We start from the raw sequence: 17,226 nt of genomic DNA, 5'->3' as shown, positions 1-17,226 counted from the left end.
AAGTCAAGTGCTTCTAGTCCTTATAGTAGATCTAAAAGCATTATAGTTCTTAGGTAGCCCCTTGATTGCTATCCGGAGCAATTCTTCATCATCAACAATTACACCAACAGCTAAAAGATTATCCCTAACCACTTTGATTTTTTGCAGATAAATGTCCATAGAACCAGTGGCTTTCTTGATGTTATGCAGCTCTCCTTTGAGATTCATTGCATAAGACCTACAAATAGATGAAAACCTATTTTCTAGAACCTTCCACACCTCCATTGCAGTGGTACACCCAACTGTTAAAGCCAAAATAGAGGGAGAAAGTGTGGAACTTATAAAGGTGAGCAAAGCCATTTCTTTTGACCTCCAATTTACATAATCTAGATTCAGAATTGCTGTGAAAGAACTAAAAAGATCCTTAAGATACTTCTCTGGAATCAATTGAGGTTCCTCCAAGAGTTAAACATCGAGTAAGTTTCTAAGACCATAGTGATCTGGTGCTTCCAAACTATGTAGTTTGTGTTGTCTAGCTTAATAGTCATCATGTTAGCCATATTGGATAACAACATCAGAGGTTGATTCATTACACTTACAGTGGAACTTGAAGGAGCTGTAGAGGAAGAAGCCATAGCTGAGCTTATGCTGCCATGGTTGAGCTATGTTTGCAGAGATCAAAGGCTCTGATACCATGAAGAAATTCTAACAGAGAAAATCTAACAATGTTTAGCAAGATTGAAGAGCAACAAACAATTACAAGAGAGAAGGAAAGAAAGAGTGAGAGAGAGATTTCAAAGAGAACTCCTGTAAATACGAAATAGATCCGTGAAAGGTGGAGATGGTTGATCAAATTTGCGATCAAATCTGCCTAACTGAAAAGCCTGCCAATACCAACAAGTTCTTGAATCTTCAATATGACACCGTTTGAGCAAAACCAATATAGGAGACATTTGCCTTAATAAAACGGTGAGTTTTAGTCTATAGGTTTAATGAAACGATGCGTTTTATTGGCTTTGGTCTTCAAGCTTAATGAAACGGAACGTTTTGCTTTATCATCTTCAACATGGTGCACATATACTTCTAAATTTCTAATTTTTATTAGAACTTTTGATTCATGGTATGTAGGTTGCTCATTTAAAAAGTCTGTCTTATGTAATGATACAAAAACTCACTACTCAAAAGGACTGTTATTTCTGAAAAGTTATTTTTGATTGAAGAACTTTAATTTTGAATGCCTGCGTTTTTGGAGCTTTGATCTAACTCTTAAGTAACTATTTTTCTGAAGCCTTTTGTTGTTCTAATTTGCTCTTGGTTTTTGGAACTATGAAATTCCTTTTCCCCTGAATAACTATTTTTCTATTCTATTATTCTTCATTACTACTGCTGAGGGGAATAGTGGTGGACTTCATGAACATTTCGTAATTATAAATACAATTGTTTTGACAAGAGATTCCAAGAGTTCTTCCATTAAGTAATGCTCAAGAGTTTGTTAGCATTGAAATATTTATGCATGTATGTCATCATATGCTTGTATATTGAAAGCCTTTCTTGGAAGGACCCTTTTTCTTGAAATTACTAAGCACGCAATGTCCTTACTTCTTGTTGCTCATGATATTCTTTTATTTTGTTCTTGATGCTACCATTGAGTTTTGATGAAATTCTATTCTTTTATTAGTAAAAAAAAAAAAAAAAAAAACGCATCAGTTATTAAGATTCTTTATTGTTGACTAAAATCCTCAAAATTACAAATAACTTAGAGATAGAACTTTTCAGTACTGCTCAGGAGTTTTTGGATTTTGTACCGACTGAATATCGTCTGGTTCTAGGTGACCTTTTTGGAACAGGACTGAGATGGTATATAAGTGAGAGGAAGATAAGGTTGCATAATTGTAATTCTATGGGATTTATCCTTCAGAAATCAGGACTTGAAATACATGAACAACTTGCAATTTACATTCTTGCGTATACGCTTCAATCCAGGGAACCCGATTAAGGGATTCTGTGACTTGGTGGAATCTTAATGCAAGCAAGAGGCACAAATACAAATTTTCCCCCGTTTTAAGAATATATAGATTTACAAAAATATTGGACTTTCATTTATGTCAATATTCTTTTGCCTCTCTTTGGCCTTACATTACTTTTTTACTTGCCCCAGGAATTTCGCTTAAGACTCAAGAACTGTATGTCATAGTGTTTCTCACTCGGTACCTAGACTTGTTCACGAGGTATAACTCTCTCTATCAAATTGCGATGAAGCTAGTCTTTGTTGGAACTTCTATTGGTATTGTTTGGTATATGAGGTACCACAAAGTAGTGAAGCAAACATACAGCAAGGATGAAGATACCTTTAGACATTACTTTCTTATACTCCCATGCTTTGTGCTGGCTCTTTTCGTCCACCTTGATTTTACTGTAGTTGAGGTAAGGAAAATTTTGTCTTTATTTTTTTGGTTTGTTTTTTCTTAGATTTTTTTTTTTTTTTTTTTTTGGATGAAGAAAGTTACCTAAAGAGGATCATATATCAACTATTATTTGATAACAAATTTTTTTTAAAAAAAGGATGTACCAAGTGCACAAAACTCCCACTTTTGTGTAGAGCCTGAGAGAGATCATGGTAGGCAACCTTACCTCCAATTTCTTGGAGAGTCTAATTCCTAGACTCGAACTTGAAACTTGTTGCTTTGATAGCATATGCTACAAATAATTGTCAAGACCTGTTGACCTTTGAACTGAGGTCAAACATGGTGCTTTAACCCACAACTTGGGTCTGACCTTTCTTTGGTATTTAAAATATGACTTTTAGTGTTATAGTTCTTCTTTCAACAACTAGCAACTAAATATTTGCTTTTCAATTATAGAGGCCACATTTGAATATTAGAGGATTAGTATTTTTAAAATGTGTTGAAAAAACTGCCTTACCAGACCACATTCACAGAAATGATTTAAGACCGGGAAATACATCAATCAGGAAAATAGTATTATATGGTTAGCCAAAGTGTTTCTCCAGATATAGGAATCATCAAATAGTTTCGTTCTAGCACTCCTACGTGGTTTAAAAGAAAAAAGAGGACATATACATGGTTAAAATTTCTAGACAGGATGCAACAAATAACAATTGTGGTTTCAAGGCCCTGTCATGAATATTTGATGAGAGCACAAGAGCAATTATGTAGATTGAGTAGTCAATATTTTTTTAAAAGTTAGACTGACCCACAGATCTTATAATGTTTTTTCTTGAATATTCGGAAAATGAGATGACTGCAAATATTGTTTGGAATTTCCTTATGACATGTCATTTGGGTTCAGTCTCTTTTGTATTTGTTGGCTCATAGCCGGCTTACCTTTATGAGGATGAGTTATTAATTTCTGCTTTATAATAGAATACAATGAACACACAAATTTTCTTTTTTGACAAACAATGGTGAAAAAGGATGTTGGTCTGTAAGTTTTTTATTGCTTTAATAAAATCTTATGGAAGATATATCAGGCAGGATTAAGAAAGTTCCTGTGGAATAACAGACTTTAGTCCTCTTAATGGGGGGAAAAGGTTTTATCTGATTCTTCCTCTTTGTTTAGAAGTCCTACTGCACATGATTGGAGCACCTTCAGTGTTAAATGTGCTAAGGATTCATGATATGATCTACTACTTAGAACTATGTACACCTATTGGCTGCAGGCAAAATCAAGGGTCCACCTACTGGAATCCAAAAGCTTTTTGATCTTATATAAATGACTGCTCAACTTTCATTACTATTAACTGAGCAATCTCTTGTTGGCCTTCTAATTCTTCTACAGAAGAACTTTTTTGAGATGTGGAACAATGGTCCTTTACTCAGTCATCTTGTCCAGATTCTTTTTGGTGGCTCATTTAGACATTACAAAGATTAACAAATATATATATATATATATATATATATATATATATATTCATATCTTGATTTGGACCGGGTCATGTTGCTTTATGGACTATCCTCTCTACGTTTAAGTTTTGGTAAATTGATCTTGATCTGGTTTCACAATGAACAGTCTTGATTTAAAAATTGAGGTGTTTGAATAAATCAATCTATCAAAAAACAATCAACTATCAGATACCAACTTTGGCTGTTCATTCCTGAACTCTGATCTTATGGTGCAAGTTGCAGTCTGTTATCTCTTTAGTGTAGGAACATTATGGAATGATTTGGTATTCTACATTTCCTTTATCAGCCATTGAACAGTGTTATTCTCCTATTTGACATAGACTGTAACAAATTCATCTTTTAAGGCAGAGCTACCAGATTGTTCTTTGGAGTTAGAAGCTGCTCTGTCCTGTCCTTTAGAATTAAGGATTTCCTTTCCTTCATATCATTAAAGACCTTGTCTTCATTTGTCCTGCCAGTTGTTGGAAAATGAAATGCAAAACAATCTGCATCAACCTGAACGACCAGTACTTGTAACAAAACTATTTCAGGATATATAACTTAGAGCTGTTCATATCATGGACTGCAAAGACACATATGGAACTTAAAAAGAGGGACAAATCAAGGCTGATATCATTTTAACCGAATAAAAAATTTCACACCACACTGTGAAGCACAAAATGTTTTCTTTTTCTATACCCCAAAGAAATTTCTCTATTCCCCCTTTTTTTCTTCTTTAGGAGAAGTTGGTAACTTTTTACAAAAATATTGTAAAATAACTCCAATATGTCAATTATTGGGATAGAAAGATCTCTTATGTAACACTACCCATTGGGATGAAAGACGGCTTCCTTTTTCCTTCAACAGCTTCTTACACAACTATGTGGTCAGAGTGGTAGAACATTAGAGTATAAACAGAATAAGGCATTAGGCAGAACAAGTAATGTACCTAAATAAGCACAAGTAAGGCATTAAAGTTCATCTGGTTTTAAAAATATTGTCACCCCCGTACCATATAATTAAAGTATAAGTAGGCTCTAGTTCTAACCTTATCATCATAAAAATGACACCTAACCTGGTTGCATTGTTTGGATATAAATAAAGGGGAAATAATTATAAACTCCAACAGCAAAAAAAACGAATATAAATATTCAGTTTACAAAATATCATCAAATGAAGCAGCTTCCATGAATTACCATAAAGAATGTTACAATTTCAAGGTAAGGGCAGTGATGTTTGCCCTTGTAAGAGGCCTAAACCATCTCATGCAAAAACATCAAGGGAGGAAAGATACTTTACAATCATATGGGTTTGGTTTATTATTCTTATTATTATTGGTTTTTTTTTTTTTTTTGGTTGTTGAGAAACCATTCTTATTATTATTGGTAATTACACCCCACACCTGGTGGGTCTTGAATCAGCAATCTCATCTTCTACCTTGCTCTTACAAGAGAGAGAAGTGACGTTTGAGCTAGAGCTCATTGGCTCATATGGGTTTTGTTTTAAGAATAAGTTTCTTCAATCTAATTATTACTAGTCAGGGGCTGCAGCCACAAGCAATTTTGTAGCTTATGAATGTGTTCTGTCTTTTCTTTCTTGCTTCAGAAATGTTTGAATGACCTAGAATTTTTTTTTTTTTGGGATCAGTAAATGATATTAAAACTATATAACAATCATACATCTTTCATGTTGTTACTAATCATTTATGGTATTTCTACTTTGTTTAATCTATTCTGGTTCTTAATTAAATGAATCTATTAGATTTTATATTACCCTCTTTGTAAATTGAATATAATTTCTGATGGAAACTTGACTTAATTTGGAGGTTCTGTGGTCATTTTCGCTATACCTTGAAGCTGTAGCAATCTTACCGCAATTACAAAGGTCAAGGAACATTGACACCTTAACGGGGGACTACGTATTTCTTCTTGGGTATGCCACCTTTATTCTTTCTTAGAAGCTGGCTGCATTCTTTCTGTCAAACTGGCTACGTATTTCTGCTTTGATTGAATTTAGTTTAATCAAATATCATATTGTTCTGCTTTGGATTTAATTATTGTCATTCTACATACACCAACTTTTTCTTTTTTGTGGATTGTTTATGTTTTATATTGTTAGACAGTATCTCTCCAGCTTTAGTGTGTGTCTACCCAAATGCTTGTGCATAAACATACAGATAACCTTATTATTTTCATGACGTAAGTAATAGGTAGTTTTGTTAGGTTTAATTTAAGCAAAAATTCAAAACTGACACTTAAACTTTCAGTCTCTTTCATTTCAATCTTTTAATTTTCAGTTTTATTATTTCAGTCTTCTAACTTTTAATTGTTGTCAATTTGATATTTTGTTAATTAGCTGTTAAATGTCTTCGTTGAATAAGTAAAACGACGTCATTTTGACTTTTTTTTTTTTTTTTTAATTTTCGTAATTAAAATAACTTAAGAAAACTGTAATTAAAAAAATAAAACATTTAGGGAACGACGTCGTTCCCCTTACATGAAATCAAAACACAGATCGTGTAACTTTGCTCACAGCCCTAAACTGCGAATTTTGGGGGAAGAAGGGAGAGTCCGTCTAGGTCGGCAGCGGCAGCAGCGATGAGGTGAGATTGAGAGAGAGAGAGAAACCGAGATTTGAGAGAGAGGGAGAGAGAGTCCGGGGACTGTCTTATGTAACTATCCCCCTTTTTTTTTTTATAACAAAAAGTAGAATACAATACAATAAAAAAGAAAATACCCACTATCTGGTCCGCCAAGCTGGGTGATAGCATCAACAAAACGGTCATGAAGGTCAGAAGTCCATCGCAAACGTTGCTTCCCAGCTCCGCCAGAGCCAGAGCCAGAAGCAGCAGCAGTAGAAGAAGCAGTGTTTTTCACAGGAGGAACAGCTGCAAGCTCAACACCTTGTGTTTTGTGAGGCACCAAGCTCGTCAAAGAGAATTTCTTTGTGTGATTCAAACATCTTCTTCAATCTCCAACCTTCAACTAACTAAATAATCACACCCACCTGCATATGATAACTAAGTTCCAAGACATAATCAAAAAAAAAAAAATCTATACATAAATTGAGATCAAATTTTACATATATAAAAGTAAGAAATGGAACAGTAATTGTAATAATTATAACTGAAATTTCATGAATAAAAAACAACCATTGATTCTGAAGTTCTGAGAAGAAGGATCGATGATGGGTATGGAGAAAACGGTGCCGTTGAAATTATTGGGTTGGGGAAAATTAATTGATACGAAGCGAGACAAAGAAAATCGGAATGGAAAGACAAAAAAAAAAGGAAAATGAAAACCTCACCTCAGTTTGTGTTTTGATTTTAGGTCAGGAGAACGACGTCGTTCCCCTAAATGTTTTTTTTTTTTTTTTTTCAAATAACAGTTTTCTTAATTTCTTTTAATTACGAAAATTCCCAAAAAAAAAAAAAAAAAAGAGCCAAAACGGTGTCGTTTTGCTCATTTAACGGAGACACTTAACAGCCGGTTAACAGAATACCGAATTGACAACAATCGAAAGTTAGAGAACTGAAATGACAAAACTAAAAGTTAAAGGATTGAAATAAAAAAGACTGACAGTTAGAGAATCAGTTTTGGATTTTTGCCTTTAATTTACCTGATTAGTAGGCTATGAAGTTACTGGAAAAAATATATTTTTGTGATATTATCTGTTTATAATGCAATAGTAACCCTTGAAAATACCATTATAATATATTTTACGGTTTGCAATTTCAGCATTTACATCTCTCAATCAAGATTGTGAGATAAATGATGTAAACAAATCAGCTCCAGTTAAAAGAAATATGTTTGTGATGTTCGATTGGAATAATGTTTCTCTTTGATATTTTTATCAGAATTATAATTTTAAAGGGACAAGTTGAAAGGCAGAGTTCCTGGCAAAAAATGGGATGAAGAGATTGTTAGGCATGGGGATCTTTCTAAAAAGGAAAATGATAGAAAAATAAGGATTTTGAGGTATGATTTGTCACACAATGGTGAATAAAGTAAATTTTTTGGTGAGATTTAGTGTGTATTTGGCATTGATTATTTTTACTAGCTTATTTTACTATTCAGCTTATTTTTGCTACTATTCATGAGTCTCACTGTATTTTTTTGGTACTGTTCATGGGTTTCACTCTATTATTTTAATTAACTTTTACTTTTATCTATAGTATTTTCAGCAAAAAGTTTTCAGTTTCAGCTAAATAAGCTGTTCCCAAACGGACACTTAACATGATTAATTTTGCCTATTAATTTTACTATTTAGCTTATTTTTGCTACTATTCATGGGTCCCACTGCACTTTTTGATACTATTCATGGGTCTCACTATATTATTTTAGCTAACTTTTACCTTTATCTACAATACTTTCAGTAAAAAGTTTTCAGTTTCAGCAAAATAAACGGATCCCAAACAGACCCATAGTTGACAATAGTTTGGGATGTTTTTTATGGCACTTGGAGGGAGCTTTAGAAATTTGATAAGTTTAGTGCACTAGTAAAATTGAGAAAGTATATTTAATTTAAGATCTCTCTCTCTCTCTCTCTCTCTCTCTCTCTCTCTCTCTCTCTCTCTCTCTCTCTCTCTCTCTCTCTCTCTCTCTCTCTCTTGTTTGGTGCACTAGGCTGGGGTTTAACCCAATATCTTTCCTAGACCTACTCCTCTACTTGAGAAGCCAAGTCCTAATCACCTAATGAAAAGGTTTCTAATGAATGACAAAATAGTTATCCCTTTTAAGACTCAAGGGATTTTAGGCAAAGTGCAAAAGATATTTTTGATTGGGCCACCTCTAAATTTTCATGGTGGTGACTAAATGGACCCATGTTGATTTTGCACAAGTTTATGGAAATCAAATGAATGTTATGGCACAATCATTCTGTGGGAAGTTGTAGTACTCTTTGTGGTTATGTCAATATTTCAGGGCCTTGTAAGATTATTCTTGGGAAGTTACAGTACTCTTTTTGGTTATGTCAATATTTCAGGGTGCTATAAGATTATTCCTGAAATCATTATCTTAATGATGTTTATAGTGTCTTCAATTTCATGAATAATTAGTGTAGTACATGTGTATTTCTGCTATTGAGGTGGCTGGAGAACTCAGTTGAGTTATTTGGGTTGACATAGTTATGTTCTTTGTCAATAGTGGAGTCAGAGGGGGTGGTCACCATGCTGTTGAGGATGTGGATTATCACGGTTAGAATGACTAGGGAAGCAGCAGGGTTGGTGCTATTATATTGGTTGTATTGGTTTTATTGGGAAACTAATGGTGGAGGTGATGGTGGTCAGTCTCTAGAAGTATTACCGATCTTCATGTTACTATGGTCCCCATAGTGCTACTCTTTTGGTTGTTTAATGATGGTGAAGAAGATTTTTGGCGGTATTATTTTGGGGGTTGAAACTGGTATCATGAATGGTTAGAAAATGTCACTTGAAATTTATATTGGGACAAAAATGATTATGCTTTTAACTATAAATCCCTAGAAATTATCTTAAGCATCTAAATAGCTGTTAGTATGTAGATTACCTTTATCTACTAGAACCTAATAACATATACAAGAAACATCTTTAATTTTAGTCTTCTTTGCAAACAGCTATGGAAAATAAGGACTTCCGCTACTAGTGCTGCTATTCCAATGCTTTTTAGTCTATGGAAGATTGATTCACTAGTTTCTTACATACACAACATATTCTGATAAGCATCCTAACGGGTCTAGACCCCAATTGGGTCCATATGGAAAAACTCTCCCTTAGTAGGAGTTCCTCTCTCTCGCTTTAGCACGAGTCCTCACTCCCTCCTTTTAATACGGGTTCTCTTTGGGTCTCAAGTAGCCCATAGGGCTTGATTAACTCCTCACCAAAATGGATCAAATAATTATTGATGGGATACAGCACCTCCAGCTTACTAAAGAAGAAGAAGAATATATTTCCATATCAACCACTAACAGATCAGACCTCTTGGATGAGTGTGCATTGAGTCTGTTTGGCTGACTTCTAGCAAATAGGCACCAGAATATACGAGCTCTAAAATACACTCTAAGATCAGCCTGGAAGATGGGTTCAGATCTAAGGATTGTAGATGTGGGAAAAAATATTTTCCAGTTCAACTTCAACTCAAGTTACCAAATGGAGTGGGTTGGGAGAAACAGCCCTTGGAACTTCGACAATAACCTCTTGTTCCTTTGCAGATGGAGGAAAGGATTATCAATTGCTAATATCTCCTTTACTCACTCTCTGTTTTGGATTCAAGTTTGGGGTCTCCCTTTTGAAAGTATGACAAAAGAGGTAGGAAGGGACCTTGGCAACAAACTGGGGAAATACATTGAATCCAATAAGCAATCCTAGTCATCGAAACAAGCAAACTTTATGAAGATACGAGTGGATTTACCCATTGATAAGCCTCTGCGAAGGGGTGGAAATGTTGTTAACCCGGAAGGAGATAAGTATTGGGTTACATTTAAATACGAAAGACTTCCTAATTTTTGCTTTCTCTGTGGAGTTCTAGGTCATGATGAGAAGCACTGTTCTAGGTATCAAAGTAATCCTGAAGCCCATAGTCATTATGGTGACTAGCTCCGAGCAAACGGTGGTTCCAAAGGTGGTTTTGAAAAACAAAAAGTTGCTAGTAGTGGTGGTTCTGAGGAACGAAAGGACAAGGACTTCAATGATTGGCAAATTCTGATGACCACCATTCTAATGAACATAGAGGCAGAGTAGATGAGGCTCCCAACAAATCTGTCAAGTCATACAAGCCCCAAAAACACGAAACCAAGACAAGATAGCACATTAGTCTTGCTACCAGCGGAAAATCAGGAAAAAGGTATGTCCCTTAAGCTCTATACCCTCTTTAGACAAGCTTTTACATGATTCCCAAAAATCAATAGAAGCGGGTAAGGAAATAAGAGATAGATCATCCAATGTAGGCCTTCAAAAGCACTTCTTCTCTAAGGCCCAAGAAGCAACTAGCCCGATGAGACCCACAAACAAACCTTCCTCTAGTTATGAGCTCACCAACACCCTACTAGGCCAAGGAAAGGGAATTGGAAGAGAGTTGCAAGAGCCCAAGGAAGAAAATCCCAAAACATCAACCCACAAACACAAAATCCTACTGGGTTCTTGGGCTCTAAAAGAATAGCTGGGCTTGACTATTTGGATGAGATTGTAGGCAAACCTCAGAAGAAGCTACATGACTCACACCAAACTGATGCACATGACACCTTGGAGAGATCGACGGTGGTTGCTAAGCAGCACCACCAGGAGCAATGAATTCCCTTTGTTGGAACTGTTGGGGAATTAGGAAACCCCAAATAGTTTTTGTGCTCCGTGATTATGTACAACATTGGAATCCCAAATTAGTCTTCCTCTCGGAGACAAAAATAAAGAGTAGACGTATAGAGAAAGTAAAACACAGTCTGGGTTTTTCGAATGGATTATTTGTTCCTAGTAAGGCTTGAAGTGGAGGTCTCGCTTTGCTCTAGTCCAGGGACACTAACTTGGAAATCAAGAGCTACTCAAACCATCACATTGATATAATAACTATTGAATTAGGCAATAGTTTCTTATGGAGGTTCATCGGGTTTTATGGGCACCCGGAGACCATCTTAGGGAAGAATCTTGAAAACTTCTTTCTTTTCTCAATAATCAATTTAATTTTCACTGGTTTTGTTGTGGTGATTTTAATGAAATTCTTTTTATGGATGAAAAAGCAGAAGGAGTCATTCGCTCTCAAAGCCAAATGGATTCCCTCCACCAGGTTGTGAATTTATGTGGCTTCAAGAATCTCGGGTATTATGGCCCTGATTTTACCTAGTGTAACATGAAAGAGGGGAATAACAGAATATTGCTCCGCTTGGACAAAGCCTTGGCTACCTCGGAGTGGCTTGAACACTTTAAGGATCCGAGAGTGCATCACTTGGTCGAATCAACATTAGACCACTACATTCTCATCACCACTGATTCACCTCCCCCAATTTGTAGAAGCAAATGCCATTTCATTTTGAGGCTATGTGGGTCAAAAGGGAAGATTGTCGAGAAATTATTGAATCTGCTTGGAACTTAGGCATCCTCTCCACCATTCCTGAAGGGGTTGCATCCAACCTCCAAAGATGTGCAGTTGCACTAATTAGTTGGAATCAAAATGTGGTGGGCAATATTCCAAAGAAAATTCAAGAGAAAAGAAGGGCTCTCAACTCACTCACCATTGAAGATAGAGGCACTAAAGGGGCAGAAATTAACAAACTCAGAAAGGAATTTAATGATCTCCTAGATAGTGAGGAGACTATATAGTGTCAACGCAGTACATTTGTATAGGGAAGGGGATCAAAACACAAAATTTTTCCATGTCGGAGCTTTTGAGAGGAGGAAAAAGAACACCATTTTGGGACTATGGAATGATGATGGTGAATGGTGTGAAAGCAAGGAAAGCATTGTTGCCACTGCAATATCTTATTTTGAGAAGATTTACTCCACCTCCTCTCCAATTGGAATTAGTGAGGTCACTAATGCAATTCCTAGGCGTGTTACAAAGGAAATGAACGTTGAGCTAACCAAGGTCTTCACAAGAGATGAAGTCACCAAAGCGCTTTAGCAGCTTCACCCAACCAAAGCACCCGGGCTTGACAATATGTCCGCAATCTTTTTTCATAAATATTGGGACAATGTGGGGCTAAACATCACAAACATGGTTTTAAATGTTTTGAACTCAAATGTGCCCATAAATGAAATAAATAAAACCAATATCGCTGTCATCCCAAAAACCAACCATCCCTCCAAAATGACAAAATTCCGCCCCATCAACCTCTGTAATACTACCTACAAACTCATATCAAAAGTCCTGCCCAATAGACTTAGGCCCATTTTACCAAGCTTCATCTCTAAAAATCAAATTGCATTCATCCCTAGTCGCCTAATCATAGATAATGTCCTAATGGCCCTTGAATTCATGCATTATTTGAACCACAAAGGTGAAGGGAAAGAAAATTACATGTCAATTAAATTAGATATGAGTAAGGCTTTTGATAGGGTTGAATGGTATTTTATCAAAGAGGTAATGGAGAAAATGGGTTTTGCTAAAAAATGGGTTGACCTTATTATTCACAGCATCTCTTCTGTGTTTTATTCAATGATCATTAATGGCGGGGCCTGTGGAAACATTATCCCCTTAAGAGGTATTAGGCAGGGGCAACCCTCTCTCCCCTTGCCTTTTTCTCCTTTGCGCTAAAGGCCTTTCAGCACTCATCCATGAAGCTGCCTGAAACCAATAGATCAATGGAATTTCTATCTATAGAGGCTGCCCAATAATCACTCATCTCTTCTTCATCGATGACAGCCTCCTTTTTTGCAAAGCAAAGTACCAAGAATGTCAAAAACTTGTCAATATCCTTAATAGCTATGAAGCGGCTACGGGGGAGAAAATTAACACTAACAAGTCATCAGTCTTCTTCAACCCAAACACCCCTCAAGAGAAAAAGGAAAGCATTCTGAATATCCTTGGTCCAATGCGAGACTCCATGCAAAACAAATACTTGGGGCTCCCCTCCATTATTGGAAAATCCAAAACTTAGGTGTTTGTGGAAATAAAGGAATGAGTGGGTAAAAAACTTGCTGGTTGGAAAGGAAAGCTTCTTTCAATAGGAGGGAAGGAGATTCTTATCAAGGTGGTAGCCCAAATAGTGCCCACATACACAATGAGTTGCTTCCAACTCCCTAGGACTTTGTGCTAAGATCTAGAAAGTATGATGCGGAATTTTTGGTGGAGGCAGAGGGATGAAGAGAACAAAATAGTATAGGTCAGTTGGAAAAAGATGTGTAAATCAAAGGTCCACGGAGGGATGGACTTTCGAAACCTCCAAGCTTTCAACCTAGCTATGTTGGCTAAGCAAGAATGGAGAATGCTTACCAATCCAAATTCTCTAATGGGACGGGTTTTTAAAGCCAAGTACTTTCCCCATGATGAAGTTTTCAACTCCAATAAAAAAGAAAGCAACCCCTCCTACGCTTGGCGGAGCATCCACAATAGTCTTGAAGTAATTAAGAGGGGCATAAGATGGAGGGTAGGTAATGGTTGACGAATCCATATTTGGAATGATAAGTAGCTACCAACGCCAACATCTCACAAAGTGATCACACCCCAAATAGATTTTGAAGACTACCCCATGGTATCCTCCCTTATTAACAATGATACTAGATGGTGGAAAGTAGAAATGGTCAGGTCCATCTTTTTGCCCCTTGAAGCCAGCACAATTCTTAAAATCCCTCTGAATTACAATCTACCCGAAGACAGCCTCATTTGGTTAGGCAATAAAAGAGGAGTTTTTACAGTCAAAAGTGCATACCACATTGCCTCAAGCCTAGCGGATTCAAATGAGGAGGGTGAGCGTTCATCAATTGACTCAAGAACCTTACTGTGGAAGAGGATTTGGTGCAAAAAGTTCCACAAAAGCTCAAAATTTTTGCTTGGAGGACTTGTGTAAATGGCCTCCCCACCATGCGCAACTTGAGTACAGAGGTATTCATTGCTCAAGCTTCTGCCCTCTATGTGACAGGGCCATTGAATCCACTGCCCATGCGCTACTCCTCTGTGATCATGCCAAGCTGACTTGGGCACAATGGCACAATTGCCCAATTGAAGTAACTTCCTCCTCCCAAGAACCAGTGGATATCGCCTTGGACATTATTGAGAAAGGTTCTCCAAATGACTTGGAGCTCTTCTTTGCAATGGCATGGTCCATCTGGTGGAATCGCAACCAAGCATTACATGAGGACTCAGGTTCTCCTCCAAGTCAAATATGGGAAATGGCAAACAGAATTCTTGGTGAATGTAAGGATGCATGTTCCCTCCCTACTCTTTCTTTAGCCCCAACCCCAACGATTTGGAAAGCCTCTCCCTCGGGTTTCTTCAAGATTAATGTTAATGGCACCGCCTTAGATGACGGCAGGCCCTCTAGAATTGGAGTGATAATTCGTGACTGTCAGGGCTCTCCCATCGCAGCCTCAAGCAGGACCCTTCCAGCGGCCTTCTCTGCTGAGATCACAGAAGCAATGGCGCTGCAAGAAGGTGTGTTGCTTGCGGCGGAAATGGGGATTTCCCGGGCCATTTTTGAAACTGATGCTCTCTCAACTATTCAAGCAACCAATGAAGGTGATCTGGGCGGTGAGCTGGGGCACATCATCCAGAATATTAAGGACATCTCTTCCTCGTTTTCCTGGTGTACTTTTCAGCATTTGAAAAGGAGTGGCAACAGAGCTACCCATGAACTTGCAAAAGCAGCAAGGGTTTCAGGCGTTTCTCAGGTTTGGAAGGGTGTTAGCCCAAGCTTTGTGGAGCATGTCATCTTAGAGGAACGTGGCATGTAGCGGCTATTGTAGTTTATTCACTCTGTTGTAATTCAATTTCAGATGAATGAAATTTCATATGTTTCCCATCAAAAAAAAAAAAAAACAAGTTCTGATGGAGTCAAAGTTGCATGCATCCCAAAGCATGCTATTTGTAGTCATAACCATAAGTCATAACTTTTTTTATTCGGGTGAAAGAGCCTTATAGAACTCTAATTTGCTAACTTCCATAGCGTGGCAAAATAAAGTCATAGAAGTTATATGACTTTTGGCCGAACTTTTATATCACATATTAACTGAATCATCTTGGATTTGAAAGTAGAAAATATGGCTTGCTTTATGTTTGATTGCCATGCATATGGTTTTGTTTGGTGATATTTCTGTCCCATAATCTTGCAGTGTTTACCGAGCTTTGTATCTCCTCAATTGGGTTTACGCTTCTTTATGGAGATTCACCAAATTCGCTGGATACGTAAGTTTGGCTTTGCTTGCATTTTTAATTATAGTCCAGCTCATTTGATAGTAATATTTTCTTAATGAGCTCTTGTCAAATGCTAAACACAGCTTGGGTTTCGGGCATGATTCAGACTGCTCTTTATGCCGACATTTTCTACTACTATATCAAGAGGTACTTTCCATTCCGCTGCTGTTTTTTTTTTTTTTTTTTTATATACAATTCCGCTGCTGTTAAATAAGTTTGTAACACTTACTACTATTTCTTTTCTTCCCTGCTGGGAAATAAGTCAGTAACACTTAAATAGAAACAAACTCAGAAAAACTGGCTTCTGTAGGTTGATTTGTGTTCAGCTGGAAGAACCGTGAGAAGCTTAAGCTTCCTGCTTGAAGTTGATCTTTCTTGGCCTATTGAGAGAATTTTCCTGACAGAAGAACAAAGTTACCTTAGGATGTTAACTTACAGGCTTTCATTTCTTTCTGTTTTTTGCTTTTTGATGAATATTTTCTTGTTTCTAGACAGCTTTTATACTTGCTACAAAAATGTTCGTTGAAGTTTTAACTAGAGAAAAATGACAAGAATCTCCAGCTTAGTTATAGTTGAATTCCTGTCCAGGTTAACACCAGTGATAATAATTATAGTAAAAACTGTCCTAGTTAATTGATGGTGTAATTTGCAAACTGCTGCTAGTAGCACCGTTGGCTTGGTAGAATTCTGCTTGTGCAGCCTGTAAGCATATCTTGTCCCATTATCTCTGCAAGGTGAAATTATTTAGTGCATTGGTATATCATGCCTTCAGGGGCAGAGCCACCTTATGCATTCGGGGGGTGGGGTGCGCGTGGCCCATCCAAATTTTTTTAAAACCTCTCTAATTATAAGTAAAACTAGGCTACAATCATTTTAAGTTAAGAGCTAGCCCCCACAAGATTAAAAGATTAGCCCCCCCTCCAACGCATCACTCATAAAATTCTCCTCACCCCAAATCCCAACTGTGCAATCATAAAAATTAACTCCTCTTATCTTTCCCATTCTTCTCTAAAGCATGACAGCCACGTCTATATTTTTTAAGTTTTTAGTTATTCAATTTTTGTGAAAGGATAATACTGAGGGTGTAGTACATTAGATTACCTGATTAAACTCATATGTATTGAATTATATTGTCCTTAAAAATAATATCATTGTTTGTATTTTATTGGACATGTTAAATATGTGCTTGAATTTAATTGAAAAACCTAATGTCTTACACTTGGACATTGTACTTAAGTTTTACACTTGCTCAAAACTATTATAATATCTCCTTCCACTTTACAATTTCACAAAAGACTCTCCTCATCACTTGGTGTTCTCTCTTCAATTTCTCTTCATTAATTCTTCCCTAGGATGCTCTCACATAATCACATTTTCATTAGTTTCTCCCTCTTCCTTAACAAAGAGTTTTCTTATTTAAAGCTAAGCAAATATTGAGAAATACCAACTTCTTCTTTTTCTTCTTCTTCTTCAGTAGTTTTGTTGTATACTTATATTTGATTTCTATGAATGTTATGGACTTATGGTTTTTC

The 17,226-nt window shown here is 36.6% G+C and overlaps 1 pseudogene; it reads left to right on the top strand.

The window, feature by feature from the left end:
- Positions 1 to 528: 528 nt before the first annotated feature.
- Positions 529 to 15,750, top strand: LOC115961449 (annotated as a pseudogene).
- The last annotated feature ends 1,476 nt before the right edge of the window (positions 15,751 to 17,226 follow it).

This window comes from Quercus lobata, chromosome 9 (genome assembly GCF_001633185.2).
Source record: "Quercus lobata isolate SW786 chromosome 9, ValleyOak3.0 Primary Assembly, whole genome shotgun sequence".
NCBI classification, from domain to species: domain Eukaryota; kingdom Viridiplantae; phylum Streptophyta; class Magnoliopsida; order Fagales; family Fagaceae; genus Quercus; species Quercus lobata.
Note: the sequence above shows the minus strand (reverse complement) of the source record. Positions and strands in the feature narration are given on the sequence as shown.